General features: G+C 38.3%; 1 protein-coding gene across 3 annotated transcripts in view; it reads left to right on the forward strand.

Annotated features, from left to right (window-relative positions):
- Window positions 1-18,829, forward strand: part of DDC (dopa decarboxylase) — a 74,121-nt gene continuing 55,292 nt past the window's right edge. Inside the window, exons 1-2 of one of the 3 annotated variants that reach the window (XM_054058580.1) lie at window positions 1-192; window positions 15,129-15,293. The gene's annotated coding sequence lies outside the window, so the exon portion shown is untranslated. Of the gene's footprint in view, window positions 193-15,128; window positions 15,294-15,384; window positions 15,515-18,829 lie in introns of those variants that run through there. The other 2 variants (XM_054058579.1, XM_054058577.1) reach the window with 2 other exon arrangements.

The following is an 18,829-nucleotide window of genomic DNA, read 5'->3' on the forward strand; positions in this document are numbered from 1 at the left end:
AATGAAGACGTGCAGAACAAGCACAGTAGCAATGAAGACCAGATAGTTACTGGAAAAGGCCTAGAAATTTCTCAAGGTAAAATTCCTTGTCTGCTTCTGGTGACCTCTTCCTCAAAGGAAGGGGATTATAAGGGAACTGCAGAAAATACCTGTTTCCAAAGCACCTGGGAAAGGACTGGAATCTCCAAACAGGTAAGGGTAAACTCACTGATGTCTGAAATTGAAGTTACCTCTGTACTTTCACCGAACAATCTGCTCTGACAAGTCTGCACGTTTTGTTAAGTATTAAGCTAGTGAACATTTAGAAACGCAGCATAATCCCCTAAATGTAGTTCTATTTTAATTGGCGTGTGCTTAAGCCTATTTTGTTGAAATAGTCAAGAGTTCACGAAGTATTTTAAAATCAAAATTTTGCAATTTACAACATTTTTAAGAGCATCTCTTAACTGCTTCTAAAAATTGACTTGAGGGCACTGCTGGTAAAGTGCGGCACTCTGGAGGGATGGCGTACTGAAAGAAAGAAAGTTCTAAGAAAGTTCTTATTTGTTTGAAAATCCAGTTCTCCTGTTCCTGCAGTTTGATTTCATTGTAAATTTATCACATTGAGCTTGTCGTCTTGTAGAGGTCCTGTTTATGGAACAGAAACTGGAGTGATCCCCATACATTCGCACTATGATTTTATGTTTTGTCTAATGTAGAATAGCAAAGTTATTTCAACACTGGTAGAGTTCAGAGAGCAAGAGGATAATGAAATTGGAACTAGCACTCATAGAGATATAGTTGGAAAAGGAAAGGGGAATAAAATGACAAATGTTACCATTTATGTTACATAAATGTACCTTTTATGTCATTGCTAAATAAAAAAAAAGGGGGGGGAGAATATGCACCCTAATGAAACTGCGATGAACAAGTTTCCAATATGACTGTGACGTGTGCCTCAGCAGAGTGACACTCGAGGGAAGATCATCCCAAAAGTCTGACATTCAATGTGTGTGTCCTCACCAGTAACACATACTAAAAGCAAAGTAAGGAAACTGCAATGTCTGTCGCAAGAATAGGGCATTTGCTGTGGCCAAGTGGGTGGACTATGGATTGTAATTATGCAGCTATGTCCTTTCTACACACATAATGGATTAAAACTGTTGCTTCACTGGTAAAACTGTCATCTCTCCTATCTGTCCTATACTGTGAAGTCAGTAGAGTGAAATAGCAGGACTGCAGTAGGTGGAAGTTATATATTTCTTACTCTGTTCATTCCATTATATTCTTCCATTATATTCTGTTTTATTCTTTGCAGTTTCAAAGGCAGACAATTAGAGAGGTTCTGTGTCTAGAAAATGACAACTTACGTGAGGATTAATGACAACACATGATATTAAATGTTATGCTGTAAGTCTGGATATAGGGCCTGAAGGCAAAGATGTGACTCCAGTGCTGTGTAACCTATCAAACAGTGTCTGTAGAGGATACATCTCCCTCTGTTACGTACAGCCTGTCTTTAGAAGACTGGATATAAAGCAGAGAGGTTAGGAGGGTTTTTAAGCAGTTTGAACAAAGATAAGTTGGAAAGGTTTCAGTCCCTGGAAAGGGTAGAAGAGAGGACATGGAGACTCTTCTGATCTTAACACTGAAGACAACAGAAGCCATAGTAGCAGTAACTGTGCATTCCAGCAGGAGCTGGAGTGCATATAATCCTAAATGACGGTTATTATTAGCATTTCAGAGTTTCAAACCAGTCTTGCCAAACTTCAGTCTGTGACATCCATTGTGCTTCAGAAAACAATTTTTTTATATACCAAATACCATCTACTGATTGCTAGGGTAACATCAAGAACTGATGTTAGCAATACTGTCACGTAATCTGGAGTTCAAGAAAAACAGTGTCATAGAATGCATAGAAAGAAAAAAAGGAAGGGAATAATCTCTTCCTGTTTGGTGGACAGGATGTAAAATAACAGGCTAAAATTTATAGGAAAAAAGATCCAAGCAAATAAATGCACTGGAGTATATTGTTTAGGAAGGGTATAAATTCAGTGTCAGCACAATGCTGCTGTTTAGTTGCTTATAACACCTCCCTGTGTCATGCCCTCATTTGCACTCATTCGTGCTATTAACAAATTGCTTCATTTAAATGAAAAAAAACTCACAGTCTTCAGATTTGCTTTTCTCTGACACATGACAGTGCAGGTAGGGTTGACTTGAAAAAATAGGAGGGAAGCATGACTACTGTGACCACTTAGTCATGTAAAGAAGTGAGATGGGAAATTACAGAAATACTACGTATGTTGTTTTCTGATTTAAAAACCAATCTGTGCTCAAAAAATTAGAAACAATCCAGCTACTCATAGAACCAAGTATATGAATTCCAAGGTGAATATATATTTCCAGAACCATGGGACATGCTGAAGGCTGCTGAAATACTAACATGCTGGGGAGATGCTGGCACACACCTTTTTCATCTCAGACAGAACCATAAAGGAACTGGTCTTTTCACTAGTTCTCATATTGTTACTTTCTGTGCTGTTCCTTTAAAGAGAGGGAGAGAGAAAGAATGCAAAGGGTTTAGGAGGAGGTGACATTTCTTTAATGGCATCCTATGAGTGCATTATCTTGCAGACAACTTTTTCTTTGTCTCTCACCCTGAGTAGTGCATTTCTTTGTGCAGTTTTAAAAAGTCTGGACAGTTTTCCCTGAAGAAATACATGTGACTTCCAGCCATTTTAGATTTTTCTTGATGTGTTTGATATCCTTATACATTTGCAAGCCCGTCAAAATCTTGCTGAGTTCTTGACTGCAGTACTTCCTGTGGTAATTTTTTTCAGTTTTAACCACACATTGTGTGAAAAAAATGTTTCCTTCTGTCTGTTTCTAATCTGCTGTCTTTCAATTTCACTGAGTAGTCCCCCTTGGGCTTTTGAAATCAGAAAAACAGAAAGAAGTTCTTTATCTTCTCCCTTCACTCTTTCTTTCCCTTACTCTTTCCTTGTCTTGCTTCATTTCGTTCTGTTTTCAAAGCTAACCAGGCCCACTCATTTGAATCTTCCCTAGAGGAGAAGGTAAGTGCCTTTGAAGAAAAATCTTCTCTAAATTCCAGGAGGGCAGTGAAGTCCTTTTGAAAATGAAAATCTATGAGAATATTGAATATTCCAGAACTGTTCCGACAAATGATCAAAAGTCACTCAAATATTTTTCTTATAATTTACTACCTTGTTCTTATTGGATGCAAACTTCTTACTGTTCTTGATCATACTACTTACTAAACAGATTTTCATTCAAAGTGCCGTCAAGACTACTTAGACTAAGTCCATTAGTTTCATCCTTAAGATTTTCAGAAGCTTAATTCCACCCTCCCTCTGTAGGCTGTGTTACTTCAGAATCTATGTTATTGAGCTTCCTGAGACTCCATACTTACTATTCAAATTGTGACATTCCTAGCTCTCCACCCCAGTTCCTATGGTTGCATCTTCCACAGAAAAAGAATAAAGGGAGGAAGTTGGGGAATGGGATCATGGGATGACGTTCTTTCACTGCAAGTTTTTATACGCTTGCTAACAAATGCGAAAGCCCCCAGGAAATGTGGCATTCATGTATTTTAGGCAGCTGAGGTAGAGGAGTCTTACCAGATCTCCTTAGCAGGAACTGTGGTTGAGATGGGACACAGAAAGAATGGACCAGGAGGAATACTCACTGTAGAGGTGGCTAGTGATAGATCTGAGACAGGAGGTGATGAGTAAGCTTGTTCAGTAAAAAAAAGATAAGCTAACAGCTAAAATGACTGGTGGGAGAGAAAGAGGAGTATTTTGTGTATCTTTTGCCCATGGCTATTGACACCTACTTAAAGTGTTCTGTGAGACGATAATATTTTCTGCCCAAGCGCGAAAGACCAGCTAATTTTATAGAATTTGAATTAGACAAAGAAACAACTAGGGAACAAAAGAATGGATCTTTGGGAAGAAAGAAATGATGGCTACAGAATATCTTTTTTAGACATCTGTCATGAAAGGTAAAACCCAGGAAGGTATTAACAACGTATTTATACTAGATATTAAAAGGTTAATAATTAAAAGGCTCCTATTGATGATCTAAATCTGTGGGGCAACCCTCCTCACATCAGTAAGTTTCCAAAATAACGTTTAAATAAAATTTAGTATCACAATGTAGATGTGGAGGAAAAGCTTGATTGTAGAGAAATAGCTTAACGCCACTTAGTATTAAGGCCCAGTGATAAACTGGAGTATACAGTCAAACTTTGTAACGAATGCAGATAGACATAGAATTATTGTTGCTCAGAAATGTAAGTCCTGAAATCAAATAAAGTTTTTGGTATTTATTTATTTATTCATTCATTCATTAATTCACCTTAATTAACCAACTCAATTAATTAATTCAAACTAACCAATTAAGTAATAGAAAAACATTTGGAAAGCTTTGTCAACAATAAGAACAGAAGCATAGTTTTAAGGAATGTGCACACTTAATGAGAAAACATTTCACACCCTGACTAGAGTGCAATTACAGGCATCCCTAGGCAGTCACCAGCTAGTAGCAGGTCTTTGCCACAGTCCCAAGTGGTTTCCCCACCGGCCATGTGGCATGAGCCAGCAGAAAACGCAGCCAGCTCTAACTGGATGCACGCATTTTACATATTTACATGTTTTTCTTTTCTTTATGTTTTTTAACATTTTGATCATTTTTCTTCTGGCATAATCTTATGTTTCTTCAGTATTCTTTTTCCTCCAAGGAAATTTATATTTAATGTTGGCATCTGTCCCTTGAATCCTTCTTTTTATCATGTCCTATACTTTATTTAATTATTTAGTGATCTGTTCCTTGTTGGTTTTCTTGAGGATAACGATATACTGCTATACAGATTTTACTCAGGTGGGCATGTAAGCGCATGGTTATATATGTTAAGCTCCTGTTACAAGACCTTTCCAGGTTCTCAGAAGTCTTTTATTTGCTGGTTGCTAACATGACAGGTGCCCCATGCTCTCTCTCCTGCTTTCTGTTGTCTTACACATGCCAGTAATTTTTTCTTGGCACTGCTGACTGGGATGACAACTCATCCCCTTGTGCTCCTGCCTTGCCAGCTTTTAAATCAGCCCATATTGTGCCATTATCCTCAGATACATGGAGATCAGGTACATAGGTGTTGATCCCTAAGTATTACAAGACCACAGTTCTGGGATTTGCCAGATCTGTCAGGATAGGTGCCTGATTGTGCTAGGCTACTGAAAATAATGTTTATTATGATTCAAAGTTTAAATTTAAAAAATAAACCCCAGAGCTTTACAAGTGTGTTTTGTGCTAAAGAAAGACAAGACAGAATTTGTACCTGCATTAGCAGCCTGGCTAGTTATAAGGCTGATCTCAAGTATGTCTGCCCACAACACACAACTTTTGTGTGAATCCTGTGTTGTTCTTACCCTTATCTCTACCTCCTCCTGTTCAAGGTTATTGATGCAGATTTCTATTGTACATCCCCATGAGTATGCTCTTGGCTTTGGATGATTTCCTTTCTAACACTATCCAAAAACGTGAGACATAAATGTATTTTTTTCACATTTAATCGTCTTTCTTTAAAAACACTTTTTTACCATTACAGTAATTTGTTACCATCCTGAATGTTGTTCTGCTCAGCTCAGTAATTACTTAACTGCGTAATAGTCCTTAAATGACTTTCTGATTGAGTGGTGAACTACTGATTTGCTACTACCGTGGCTTCCTCACACTTTTCCTTCAAGATTTAAAAAAAAAAAAAATGAAAAAATGAAAAAAGAAAAAAGAAAAATTCCCACTCTTTGTTTCTACAACTTTTTCTTTATTTAGGAGATTCCCTTAAGCAACATCTTTCTAGTTTTTCAAGAGCAGATTTCTGATCCATATTAAAATGTATTTCTTAAAAATACATTAAGCCCTTTTGGAACAACAATTTTTGATGCAATGCCTCTTTATGAGTAGTCATTTTAAGGGCACATACATTTGGGCAAAACTTCATAGACAGCTAGCAGAAGGAGTTAATATTGAAGGTGGAATAGGGAAGCCAACATTGTTTCAATATAAAAAGCTTTATGATAAATCAGTATGTACTCTCTGTTAGTGCCTCCTTTCTCACCTCTTCTTAAGTATCCTGCTGTTGAAAAGGGCTGTTAAAAAACAGATTTCAGTCACCTTTTTTATTTATAAAATCATCCCTGACTCTGATGTTTCATTAGTTTTGAGGCTTAAAATTATCTCTGTGCTCCCTTGGTTCTGTAGTAGATCTATTGGCTCATTTGTGCTATTTTACTAGGAAAGGCATCTTCACATGCCTTTGATTAATCTTGCTTGTTCCTGGAACAAAGTGTAGCCTCCACAACATCACTCTTAAAAAGAACTTGTCATGGAGGCTATTTGCTGCGTGCGGCTTTCAAGTATTTATTTTTACTGTACATACATTTGATACCTGACACGCAAAATTTTGTGTGAAGAGGGGTGATCTCTATTCTGAAGCTTTGAATGTTATTACACTGTGTTATTGCAACATTATGACATTACAAAGAGTATCACAGCTAATACCGCTGACCTTGCCATCAGATTCTACTTTGACATCTTTTGGTAGTTTCCACTGTTCAGCGATATTATGTGTTAGAAGTTAACCCAGAGCGCGTTTTCAGAAGAAGATTGGTCTTTTGAAAAAATAGTTTCTACAGAATACTGGTAGTTCCTTTGAAAACAGAAGCCTCTGATAAAGAGTGAAGATGCTTTGAGATTACTAAGATGATGTATCAAAATTTAATGTATCTAAAGCAGCATATACATCCTTTCTCTAAGAAAAGTATCTGTAAAAGGAAACAGGAAGGAAAAGAGAACACATGTAGAAGTAGAAGCATCATTCATTTTTTGAAATGCAGCAGGAAGGTTATCTTTTCAGTCAAATAGGAAATAGTATGAGTATAAATGGTTAATTTGATAGATATTTAATAGGACAAACATAGAGAGAGATATGAAACTGGTAGCACTAACTGATGGAGTGTATCTGAGCTGTGAGTGCAAGGATTGTATTCTCTGCTGTAATTTCTATGTTATTCTCTGCTTCACTGCAAAGTATCTCCACAACCTTAGTCCAATCCCAGTCCCAATCTTCAGTCCATTTTTCCCACAAAAAAAAAATAAACTTAGATGCCGGATGAAGATTTGAATGCAGCTTCATTGTGAGAAAACCCACAGCTCCACCTCTCTCTATTCCAAATTCAACAGTCAGAGCCATAGCAAATGTTTTGAGTCTTAACACATGTTCTGGATCCCCTATTCCCCAGTTTTAGTCTTTTTCCACATGCTAGTTGAAGATGCTTCTGGTCACTTTGCCATCACAGTTTTACAGCTTGTCTTCCTGGGTAGCAGCAGAAGCAACCAGCAGAGCTCTAAGCTGCAAAGCTGAAGTGTATTGTCTTGAGGATCCAGAAATACTGACAGGCTTTTGGTGACAGCTTGTTACCCTAGGATTGGTAGAAACCAACTGTTTTTTGTAAGTATCCATTGCATATATAACACTACTTCTTGTGGGTTTTTTTAAGTGAATAGAAAGTGTCTTCCTTTTTCAGGAGGTTGTATAATTTATCCCTTGTTTGACATTGCATTGCATTATTTTGTTTATGTCAGCAATGCTGCAGGCTTGGAATATGCTTGAAATGCATTGTACTTGCAGTCAAAGAATTTTGAGTTAAGCCTTATTTTTTTATATAGTAGATTATTTACTCCAACTATTTTTCTTCAAGACTGCAGTTATGCAATATGTAGAATACTGACCTGGGTTTTATGAGTTTACTATTGTGCAAGATATGGTAAATAAATCATATTTTTGATGAAAGTTTAGTGTGATTTTACATGCTGAACAGATGTATTAAGAAATGGAATTAGCAACCACTGTAAAATATTAATGATTTGTAAATCATTCACAAGTCAGAGAATGTAGATGCAGAACAGTTTTCCTAATTTTTGCTTCAGTGGGTAATAGGAATAAGTTAAGAATAGCATCTTGTTAAAAGAGGGAAACTGAAAATATCCCCTAGAATTCAGCAGAAGCTATAGGCAGATCGTGTATTTTGCTCCACTATATGTTGTAATGTATGCAACATAAACTGTGGTAGTGATTTGCCTTCCCTCAGCATACATTCCCTCTATTTTGAATACTCTAAGCACTGAAGAAGAGTGAAAAATGACATTCCTGAAGGAAAAAGTTAGCCTGGTGGTAAAGACAGAAGAGATGTCTCTTAAGACTACAGAAATCAAGACCACTCCTACATAAAAGGGATCTGAACAGGCTGCACCGCTGGGCCGAGACCAATGGGATGAGGTTCAACAAGGCCAAATGCCGGGTCCTGCACTTGGGGCACAACAACCCTATGCAGCGCTACAGACTGGGGGAAGAATGGCTGGAGAGCTGCACAGAAGAGAAGGACCTGGGGGTGCTGGTTGACAGCCGACTGAACATGAGCCAGCAGTGTGCCCAGGTGGCCAAGAAGGCCAACGGCATCTTGGCTTGTATCAGAAACGGTGTGACCAGCAGGTCCAGGGAGGTAATTCTCCCTCTGTACTCGGCACTGGTGAGACCGCACCTCGAATACTGTGTTCAGTTCTGGGCCCCTCACCACAAGAAGGATGTTGAGGCTCTGGAGTGTGTCCAGAGAAGAGCAACGAAGCTGGTGAGGGGGCTGCAGAACAAGTCTTATGAGGAGCGGCTGAGAGAGCTGGGGTTGTTTAGCCTGGAGAAGAGGAGGCTGAGGGGAGACCTTATTACTCTCTACAACTACCTGAAAGGAGGTTGTGGAGAGGAGGGAGCTGGCCTCTTCTCCCAAGTGACAGAGGACAGGACAAGGGGGAATGGCCTGAAGCTCCACCAGGGGAGGTTCAGGTTGGATATCAGAAAAAAATTCTTCACAGTAAGAGTCATTGGGCACTGGAACAGGCTGCCCAGGGAGGTGGTCGAGTCACCTTCCCTGGAGGTGTTTAAGGAAAGGGTGGATGAAGTGCTTAGGGACATGGTTTAGGGAGTGTTAGGAATGGTTGGACTTGATCATCCAGTGGGTCCTTTCCAACCTGGTGGTGATTCTGTTATTCTGTGAAAAGAGAGAGGATTTTTTTAAGAGTCAACAGGAACTAAAAGCCAGAAGTCTCAAAAATCCCCAAAGTTTCCTGGACTGTCTTTCAGAAAACTATGCAGACTATCAGACCGCTGTAAAGACAGGTTGCTTCTGGACTGGCAGCATCTGACCTCAGCAGACAGAGATTCAAGTTCTGTGCCTCTGACCGAGACAAACTCTGCCAGCGTGTAGGTAGGAAGGCGCTGTGACTTTCAACCTGGTCTGAATTTAGGCCATTTGGATTTCAAATGGAGATGGAGCCAAATGCGGTAATGCAGAAGAATATTTTGGAAAAGAACAACTCTTTGTAGCAAAATATTTTATGGAAGCTACTCCTGAGGTCTTACCCAGAACTGCACAGCATAGGGTAAAGACTTACATCTGAACTTGAAAACAAGAACTTGAACTAAGGACTGTGACCAGAAATGTAATAAACACATCAGACTATCCTCATTTAACAGCCTGTCTCCTACAGTCACGCTGAAATCCTGTCTAAATGAGAGCCTGTCTCTCCTAATGATAATGTGGAAGCTGCGATTATCTATCTGAGGTGTGGAAGTGAACAGTATCATAAGGAGAACAGATGGCAGGCAGTTCTGAGTGGGGATACGGCTGGCTGTGCTGTGGTGAAGCTATGTGCAGCAGCAGGTAGGAGTTATCTTTCCTGGCTGGCTGTTTTGCCTCCTAGATGGAGATGATTGCCCTTCAAACAAAGCTGGCAGGGTGGAGCATGTGAACACTTGGTGGCTCTGTCACCTAATGCTGCAGGGACAGGCAGGTTCTTTTAGGGATCCTTGGTTGAATGAAGACTGACCACAGTGTGATAGTTACAATTAGATCTTTATTATTATATGAAATATTTAGTTATTAGCATAGCTTATTATCTACAGTTTCTAACATTTAGTGTATCTTGCTGTTGCATGAAGATTTTATATATTATCATACTTTCAGTTAAGCAAAGTTTCTAGTAATCAGTGGAGCTGTCTGACTATCCAGAGCCTTTAGTTACCTAGACTTGTAGTCACCTGGACCCTCTGCAGATTGGGTCAAAATCTTAAGAATCATTCAATGATACAGTGAACATAATCTGGACTCAGACTTTACTCAAAAGAACATAGTATCATAGTATATATAGGATTGGAAGGGACCTTAAAGATCATCCAGTTCCAAACCCCCTGCCATGGGCAGGGACATCCCACTAGATCAGGCTGCCCAAGGCCTGAATGCCTTCAGGGATGGGGCAGCCACAACCTCCCTGGGCAACCTGTGCCAGTGTCTCACCACTCTCATGGTGAAGAAATTCTTCCTAATGTCCAGTCTAAATCTGCCCCTCTCCAGTTTATACCCATTCCCCCTGGTCCTATCCCCACAAGCCTTTACGATGAGCCACTCAATCTTTGGAGGAAGGAGACAAAGGAGCATCACTAGTTTTGCTATCCAGCTGCAAGACTTGCGGCTGCTTGTTTTTATAGGCAATATCTCATGTGCTGTTACACTTCCCTGTTCCATAATGGGTGTTACCACATCCTGGCAGCAATGCTCAGTGGGCAAATCATCTTGTCACAATGCTGACAGGGGGTCTGGCTGTTCTAAAACGGGGCTCATCACATCTTGGTCACAACCACATTGTTAAAAAGAAGAAGAGAGAAGGAGGTGGTACATGATCAGCACACTTGCATATGAAAGCCGTTTGTCTTAGGAAGTGACATTGGTTATACTAATCATATTATCAGGAGTCAGGAATAGGTCATGCCAGTCACATGACTCAAATGGAAAGCCTCTCATCCTAATATAAATACATCTTCCTAAGCAAAAATCATATACTGCCCTTTAAGCTGTTGAGGTGTGTACATACATCACTGACATCTCTGAGACAGAAAATAATCCACAGCAAAACGTAGCAAACATTACTTTACTCATTGCTTCAGCTCTGAATATGTGTTTATGACCAGGGAGACCTATGGATATGGAAGATTCAGTTCCCCCTCTGTTCTCCAGAGCCCTGGACCTGTGATATGTGTACAGTAATTTCTCTTTCTTGGAGAAAATCCATGTACTTGGAAAATTTTATGTTGTATTAATCATAAATGCTCCAGAAAATTTGTATCGGTCTTTTCTAGAAAGGTGCTCATATTAGCACAGGACTAAAGGGGAGTCAAACACACCTTTGCAACAAAGCTGTCAAGGAGGAAGGGCAAGAAACACCAGTGTGATCACTTGCCATAGTACTTGCTGTAATCTCAGACAATTGAGCACCAACATGCTCTCTGGAAGGAGGATACAATGTTGTTCTCATCCCATAAAGAATGACTCAAGGCTTATATTGGCAGCAAATGCTCTTCTAAGTTTATTGCAAGCAGTGCGTGGTAGTACATGGTCCTCACAACAATGTGTTAATCACAGTCAGTGACAAAACATCTTTTGGACTAACCGTTATTTGATCTTTGATATCTTTGTAAACAGTGATCAAAACAAATCACTTACGTAAGAACAAGCACTGATTTCTGTATTTCAAGCCATCTTGTTCCTCATGCCAGACCCGAGTCTGGTTTTTCACCCACACAGTGGACTATTCAATTCATAAACTTCTATAATTTACTTTTCTGACATGAGGTCTTAATAGCACACATAACTCCTGGTAGCAATTCATCCATGATCCACAGCTTCTGTGGGGCTCATAGTGGTCAATGACTGAGAAAATTCTTTCTGTAAGCAGTACATGATTGGATGAATGTCTCAGCAGTGCCAATATCGCTAGGTAAGCACATCTTCTCAGCTCACAGCAGAAGCTATTCCTATCTCTGTATTGGAAGAGCCTGCCTACTGTGATTGCAACCTGCTGTCACTGTCTCTGTGACTCTTCACAGCCTGTCAGTTTTTCTATTGACACTTTTTCTGTTCATCAAAACCTCTCTCTCTTCTGTAGGCTTGCTTCCATAAGAGTAAAGTGCTTAGGCTGCCTCCATGCTGCAAGTGGTATGTTAACTCTTCTGAAGCAATGTGTTTGAGTCTGTGTCCACATTCACCTCATTAGCAGTTCCTTTTTATCTTTCTTTCATTTACCTTCATATGTTCACACAGACAGCAATACGAAACCTAATAGGGAAAACAAGTCACATGTAACGTATTCAGGAAAGACAAGACACTTCCCGAGTTTGTCAGGTCTGTCTGAGATTCATCACCTGGCTAATCTATTGCAAAGTCTACTTATGTTCTGCAGGAGACTTAATTTTTATCCTCATACGATGCAAGTAATCCATCTGTTTGTGTCTGAAGGCTTTGTTTAATTCATGGTCTCTTCCAAAGGAAATATATACTCTGTTTTATCCAGAAAATTGTTAGTTGCATTTTTCTCCTAAAATATTCATTTATGTCTTGTCTCATCTTTATGGCGCATGCAGATTTGGACCTTGTTTATGGAACATATAAGGACTTTTCATTCCAGAACATCAGAATGATTTTTAGAGTTTTTTTCTTTCCTTTTCTTTTTGTAGATTTTTTTTCATTTCCATTGCTAGTATTATTGGATTCATGGAAGAATACATTGGGGAAAAAACAGACAGTCAAAGACAGAGTTCTATTATTGTTTCTTTCTGAAGGATCAGGAGCTAGTGAAGCAGGAAAAAGGCCTGCAACCTCCAAATAGCTTCCTCAAACTACGGATAAGGAGTAAACCAAATACTGAGCAACAAACCAGTGTTTTTTTCTTATGCTTAGGCAACAATGACTGTTCCTTTGAAACCAAATGTTGAAAACAGGCACAAAAACAAACTCCTAATTAATTGTTTCAAGAGTTTTTCTTGGTATTTAAGATATTGATGATATCAGAGTCAGTTTAAAGCCCTACACATCATGTCTCAGAACAGGCTTGTTGAAATAATGTTAGGCTCAGTTTAGTTTTTGACAAACTAAACACATTTTGACCGAGTTTAGTAACTATAGGCACCCTGGGAGAGCTAGCGTGAGATGAGTCTGATGCTGTTCAGTTGAGGGAAAATAACGTTTGGAGTAAAGCCATCTAAAAATAAATGGAAGGTTTGGGAAAAACTGCCTTTCAGTTTTTGATCTGCATTATATGATGATGGAAGAGCTAAAAACTATTGGAAAGTGGGTTCAGACTGCTTAACTGCCTCTTCTTTGATCCATGTCTGTGCACACAGGCTGTCAATAGGATGTAAAGTGACTGATAACACATTGTCTGCATCGATCTCTGGTGCTGTGCTGGAGCCTCCTGTTCAAACATGTTATCTCTCCCACTTTGTTTGTAAACCACCAAAGAATTCAGTAATGGCAATAAATTGGTACCTTTGCTGCATGGGTACCGGTATTGTTATATATCATCATCAGGGTGACATACCTCCATGTGCAAAATCATGTTGAAGCCTGTCTCACATTAGCTGCAAACAACGCAATCTGTTGTTTTCTTACCAGCAAGCATTGGCCTTTTAACCTTGTAGGACCATCCGTAATTTCTCAAAGTGTCATTATGAATTTTGCAACAGTTTGGTAGTAAAGGAGAGATCTCTATTCATTGCATTTCAGCAGTAAGGAAAGTTCTTCTCCATCAAAGAACCACCATATTGTAGGGTCTGGAACTGCAGGTCTGGCTTAGCCAGCAGCTGTTACAGCAAACTCAGTGATCTTACTTTTGTCCACCACAGAAAGATTCTCATAAGCAAAGATTCATGTCTTGCCAACAGTTTATAAGGACAATTATGAAAAGCAGTATGAGCCAGAAGAATAATTAGAATGACATTTAATTCCCTTTTTGCACCTTGCTTATTGTACTTCTCACATTTTATTTTCTTTCTCTTCATGAGAAATTAAAAAACCAACAACATCATTTTAATAAAAAATACTATTATTCCCTGGTGACAGCAACTTTGAGGGTAAGCTACAGGTGCAGCTGAAAAGTAAAACCACATCAGATTGCTTCAAAGTGGTATTTCGACACTGATTGATAAAACCTGTATTTCAGTACTCCAGTCTTCATTTCAGTTTTGATTTTTTATTTCCTTTGAAAATTATTTACCTTTTGCAAACCATTTGGATCAAATATTGAAGTTAGGTTTGAGTTATCTTTATGTTTACTAGAGAAATCTTCACTTTCTGCATCTTTTACATCCTTACAACATATTTGGATCTTCTGCCTTTTCAGTGGAATTCAGGGAAAAAGAAAAAATAGGAAAACTTTCCAAACCACTTTTTTTTCTTATGGGATCCCAGTTTTTCCAGACTATAACCCTGGGCACTCAGGAGTTTCTCTGAAGTGGAAAACAACAGAGATTCAGCTGCAGCAGACCCTGGGATTTCCAGATGCTTTCAAGCTTATGGACTGATCAATCATTACAGCAGATACAACACAAGAATCAAAAATGCAAGTCAGATCACAGAGTAACATCAAGTACAAGTGCAATGAAACCCTCATGCCTATCTGTGGATTTTAGGTCCTGTTATTATTTTTGAATAGACTCTTCCAGAATTGTAGCAAAATTATAACTGACCTTATATAACCATAACATCAAAAGCAGCCATGACAATTTTAAAATACATGACAGCCAGAACTTTTTCCTCCTTCACAAAAAGGTTGGCTGCAATACTGAAGTGCACTAGAGATCAGTCTGGGAGCAGTGGTTATCCTAGATTCCCTGCCATGCTACCTGTCCATAAAGTTCAGAATTATGCAAAGTATTTTTTTTTTTATAAAAATCTTGAACTAAATAAAAATAGCAGACAGCTACCTGGATTCACCCTGGAAAGAACTCCAAAAAAACTCTTCTTCTAGAATAGGGAAACACGTCTTGAAGACTTACTGTTGCTTTTAAGTCTATGCATGATGAAAGAGAGAAACTGGAAAAAGTTAGACACGGGGTATCTGAGGCTGTTAATCCCACATGTATACCTGCTCAGAGTCTGCGGTCACCGGAGTGGTATTTGAACCGTGTCCACGTTTCTTTCTTGAAAATAATGTTTCACAGAAGTAACTCAAAGCACTTGCTTTTACAGCAAAAGCCACAGCAGAAAAGTCCCGGAGAGTGTAACACAAACCAGGAGCATGTGATCAGACTCTAACTATCAGACTTGTTAATACAGTTCATGGAGGGAAAAACACACCACTTCACAGTTAATGCAGGCAATGGCGTTCCTCAGTCAGATCTCTATGCCTTTCGGGTAGGTTTTTTTCTAATTGTGTTTTGGAGGAGGTGTGGGAGGAGGGGGAGATGCTGCTGCGTGTTCAATGCAAAGCACTTGGCTGTGATAGGCTGAAGGGATGTGGATACTCTGCCTCTATATGCTGGCAACTGCATCCTCTGTGCTTTGTAGCTGTCACAGAGGAGCAAAGAAAGACAGTGAGAAAGACAGAGGAGAAGGAAAAACCTTACCAACTCAGTGTAAGTAACATTATTTGTTCTGAAAGTTTTGTGATTATTGAATTCAAGTAGGTACATTTGGATTAATGCAACAATTAGTTACTTAGAGTGGGAGCTTGGCTAATTAACATCCAGTCTGTGTTATTCTAAGGATAAGCTGGGACACTCAAAAAGCATTTCTTTTTAACCTAAGTTTGCGCAATGTAGTGTGAACCTCTCATTTTGTGTTTGATTGCTTTTACGTATGATGTATGTCAGCTATATCTGTGTATGTACACTTATGCAGAATCCTGTGTATCTAAAAGTTTATATCTTGTCTTTCCAAGTGTAACAGTTCTGAACAACCATACAGACCTTGAGATATTCTCCACCAGATATTTTGAATAATAAAATTTTCAGTATAAGTTCAATGAATGACTTTTTAGGGTGAGGATTTTCTCAGAAATAACCCTTTCTCATCAGTATAACAAGACCTCAGAAGGGAAAATTACTAAGTTGTGGACTATGTGTCAATGAGTAAAACCAGCAACTTCTAACTGGAAAATGCAATTTTAAAATGAAACTTAAGACCTGTCACATATATACCTAACACTCGGCTTGTGCAAACATAAAAGTATAAAGTAGATCTAGTTCCTTTTTACTCATGCTGAAATGAAATTCGCGCTGCCATCATTATTCAGGTAATACTCCTATTGCCAATAGTAGAAGTTTAGCTTAACAGTAGAAACCGCTGCAAAAACCTTCAGCTTGTTGGTTTCAACAGCAGAAGGTCCTCATCGCTTCAGTGGTGTCACAGTAGCACCACAAGCCTTTAAATTTTATTGTAATCAGCTAGCAGAATAGAAAGCGCTCTTGTCTCATTTATTGGAAAGACAAGCAGTTATTACTTTTTTTTGAGTCTATGCAGCTTTCAGTTTAAAGGTGCTAGTAATACATCTATCCATTCTTCCTAGCTGCTAAAAGATTTTATTATATTAGCTGTTTTTTTATTTTACTTTCATGAACTGGAGAACAGGCACTCTTGTTAAGGAGTGATAATATATTGAATATACCTCCCTCCTCATTTGTTCATTTTCCTCATTTCCCGCTTCCCTAAAGCCCTATCTTATCTTTTTCTTCCTCATAATAAATTTTCTGGAACTGTTAAGACATGTTTTACATTTATATTTACATAGTACAAAAATAGATTCTAAAATTACAGAGAACACTTTTAAACAGAAAAAAATGAATAAGCTGAATGTTATCTACATAGTATTACACCTTTAAATATATTTAATACCTAGTTGTGTGTAAACTGTTTATTTATATGTTTCCATTTCAAACAAAGGCAAAAATGGTTTGCAAATAAACATTATACTGAATATACAATCTAAAGACTATCAACAGTTTTCAGTAATTTCACTAAAAGAAGGTGTTTCCATGTTTTAATTTCAGGGCACTGAGGAACAAGGAGTAGTTGAAACAAAGCTGCAAAGGATGTGTCAACTTTAGATTATGTAGTGTTCTTATCCTGTGACAAATTCCAGCAAAATTAAAGAGTAAATGGTTTATAGGCAAATAATAATAATAATAGTAGTAGTGGTAGTAGTAGCAGTAGCAGCAGTAGTAGTAGTAGATTCAGTGATAAAATCTAAGGTTTAACATGATTGTTCTTGTTTTTCTTGAATTTAAGAGCGAAGCTCAATCTACTCTAGTAAGGCAGGACTTGATCTTTAGAAGCATGCAACGGTGACAATATGCATTGATTCTTGATGGGAACAAAAGTAGTCAGACAAAATAAGTTCAGTAAAATTGTATTTAATCAATCAGAGTGGGGCTGTCAATGAATTTGAGTACAGACTATGTATACAAAGCAGTAGAAGTTGATAGGCAAGCAGCTGGGCTCTCCTCACTTGGGGTTCGGCTGGCAGATGCTGAAATTCATCCTTGGAGGTGCAGGATCCCTGAGAGCATGCAGCCTTTATCACTCTTTATGGGCCCTCAAGAAAATAAACCACCATTAAATACTCTAGAGAGAGTCTTAGTTTCTTTGAAATTACCATTTAGTTTCAGATACTCAGCCTGCATTATTTTGTAGTTTAAGTTCCTTTGACTTAAGTGGATATTTCATGTACACACAGATTGCAATACTCGGGCCTTCAGAAAATATGAATACTCTCAAACAGTGTTTTCATTTCAGACCCTAAGGGCTCAGTTGTCTGAAGTATTTTGCTTCTTAGAAAACCACATTCAATATTTTTAAAATATAGAGGCATAGAGGAAAGGTCTCTCTCTATGCATTGTATTGTTACATTGTACATGTGTTCCATACGCATTTGAGGGGTAGAAGAGAGAAATATTCTGTACTGGTAGAGAGGTGAAATAATTTACATTTTATAGTGCTAACTGGTAAGCATTGCAATTGCCACATCTTCAGTCTACTGGATGTGGCTTTCATAGCAAGTAATTCTTCCAAGCATATGAAGTAAGATCTATAACGAACAGTTGAAGAGAATAAAAATAGGCATAAGAATATGAGTCTTGTCAAGCATAGAAGAATAGATATAAAGTAGGAGGAGAAAAGGAAAATTTAAGTGACCACTATGTTCTTACAAGGAGTATGCCTTCACAGTTCTGATGAGATATGTGTATTATAGTAGGTAAGGAATTTTCAGGCAAGGACTTCTAGGAAAGAAGATGTATGGAAACCTAAAAATAGATAGGAGATTAGATAGATTTTAAATTCTCGGTATTGTCTTTGGAGGAGAGAAGAATGGAATATTTTGCTTCACATTGAAGCAGATTGATGCATTTCACTGGATCAAATCAAGTTTTTAGCATTTAACTAGATAGTACTGGTTTACATCAATTTATTACACTGTAGCAACTATGGCAGATATGGGATGGATGGCTCATCCTTCCGTTCTTCATGCTTAAGCTTCCTGGTTCAATTAATTCTCTCACGCAAAACAGTGGGTTTCCCCTGTAATTTAATCTTTTATCCTGAATTTTGAGAATGCTATTGCAGCAGTGATTTATGACAGAAGTAGTACAGCCGAAACAATGTCAGAATGAGACAAAAGCCTTCCACTTCTTGGGAAGAACTATAGATAGTGAATAACAAATAAGATCTTACTGCTTATCTACATTGTGTGTTTTGTCAAACTGAGATGACGAATTTCAGTTCCGTGGTCACAGGCTGAAACCACAGAATGTGTATCTGAAGTTTTATGTGCTTATCCTGATATCCAAAAAGAATTGTTTCCAAACTGCTAATAATAAAAATGGCAATAAATTGTATCAGCATAAGAGATAGGAAGAAGATGATGCAAACATTACTTGGAATAGAAAGAAACT

This window comes from Cuculus canorus, chromosome 2, assembly GCF_017976375.1.
Source record: "Cuculus canorus isolate bCucCan1 chromosome 2, bCucCan1.pri, whole genome shotgun sequence".
NCBI lineage: Eukaryota > Metazoa > Chordata > Aves > Cuculiformes > Cuculidae > Cuculus > Cuculus canorus.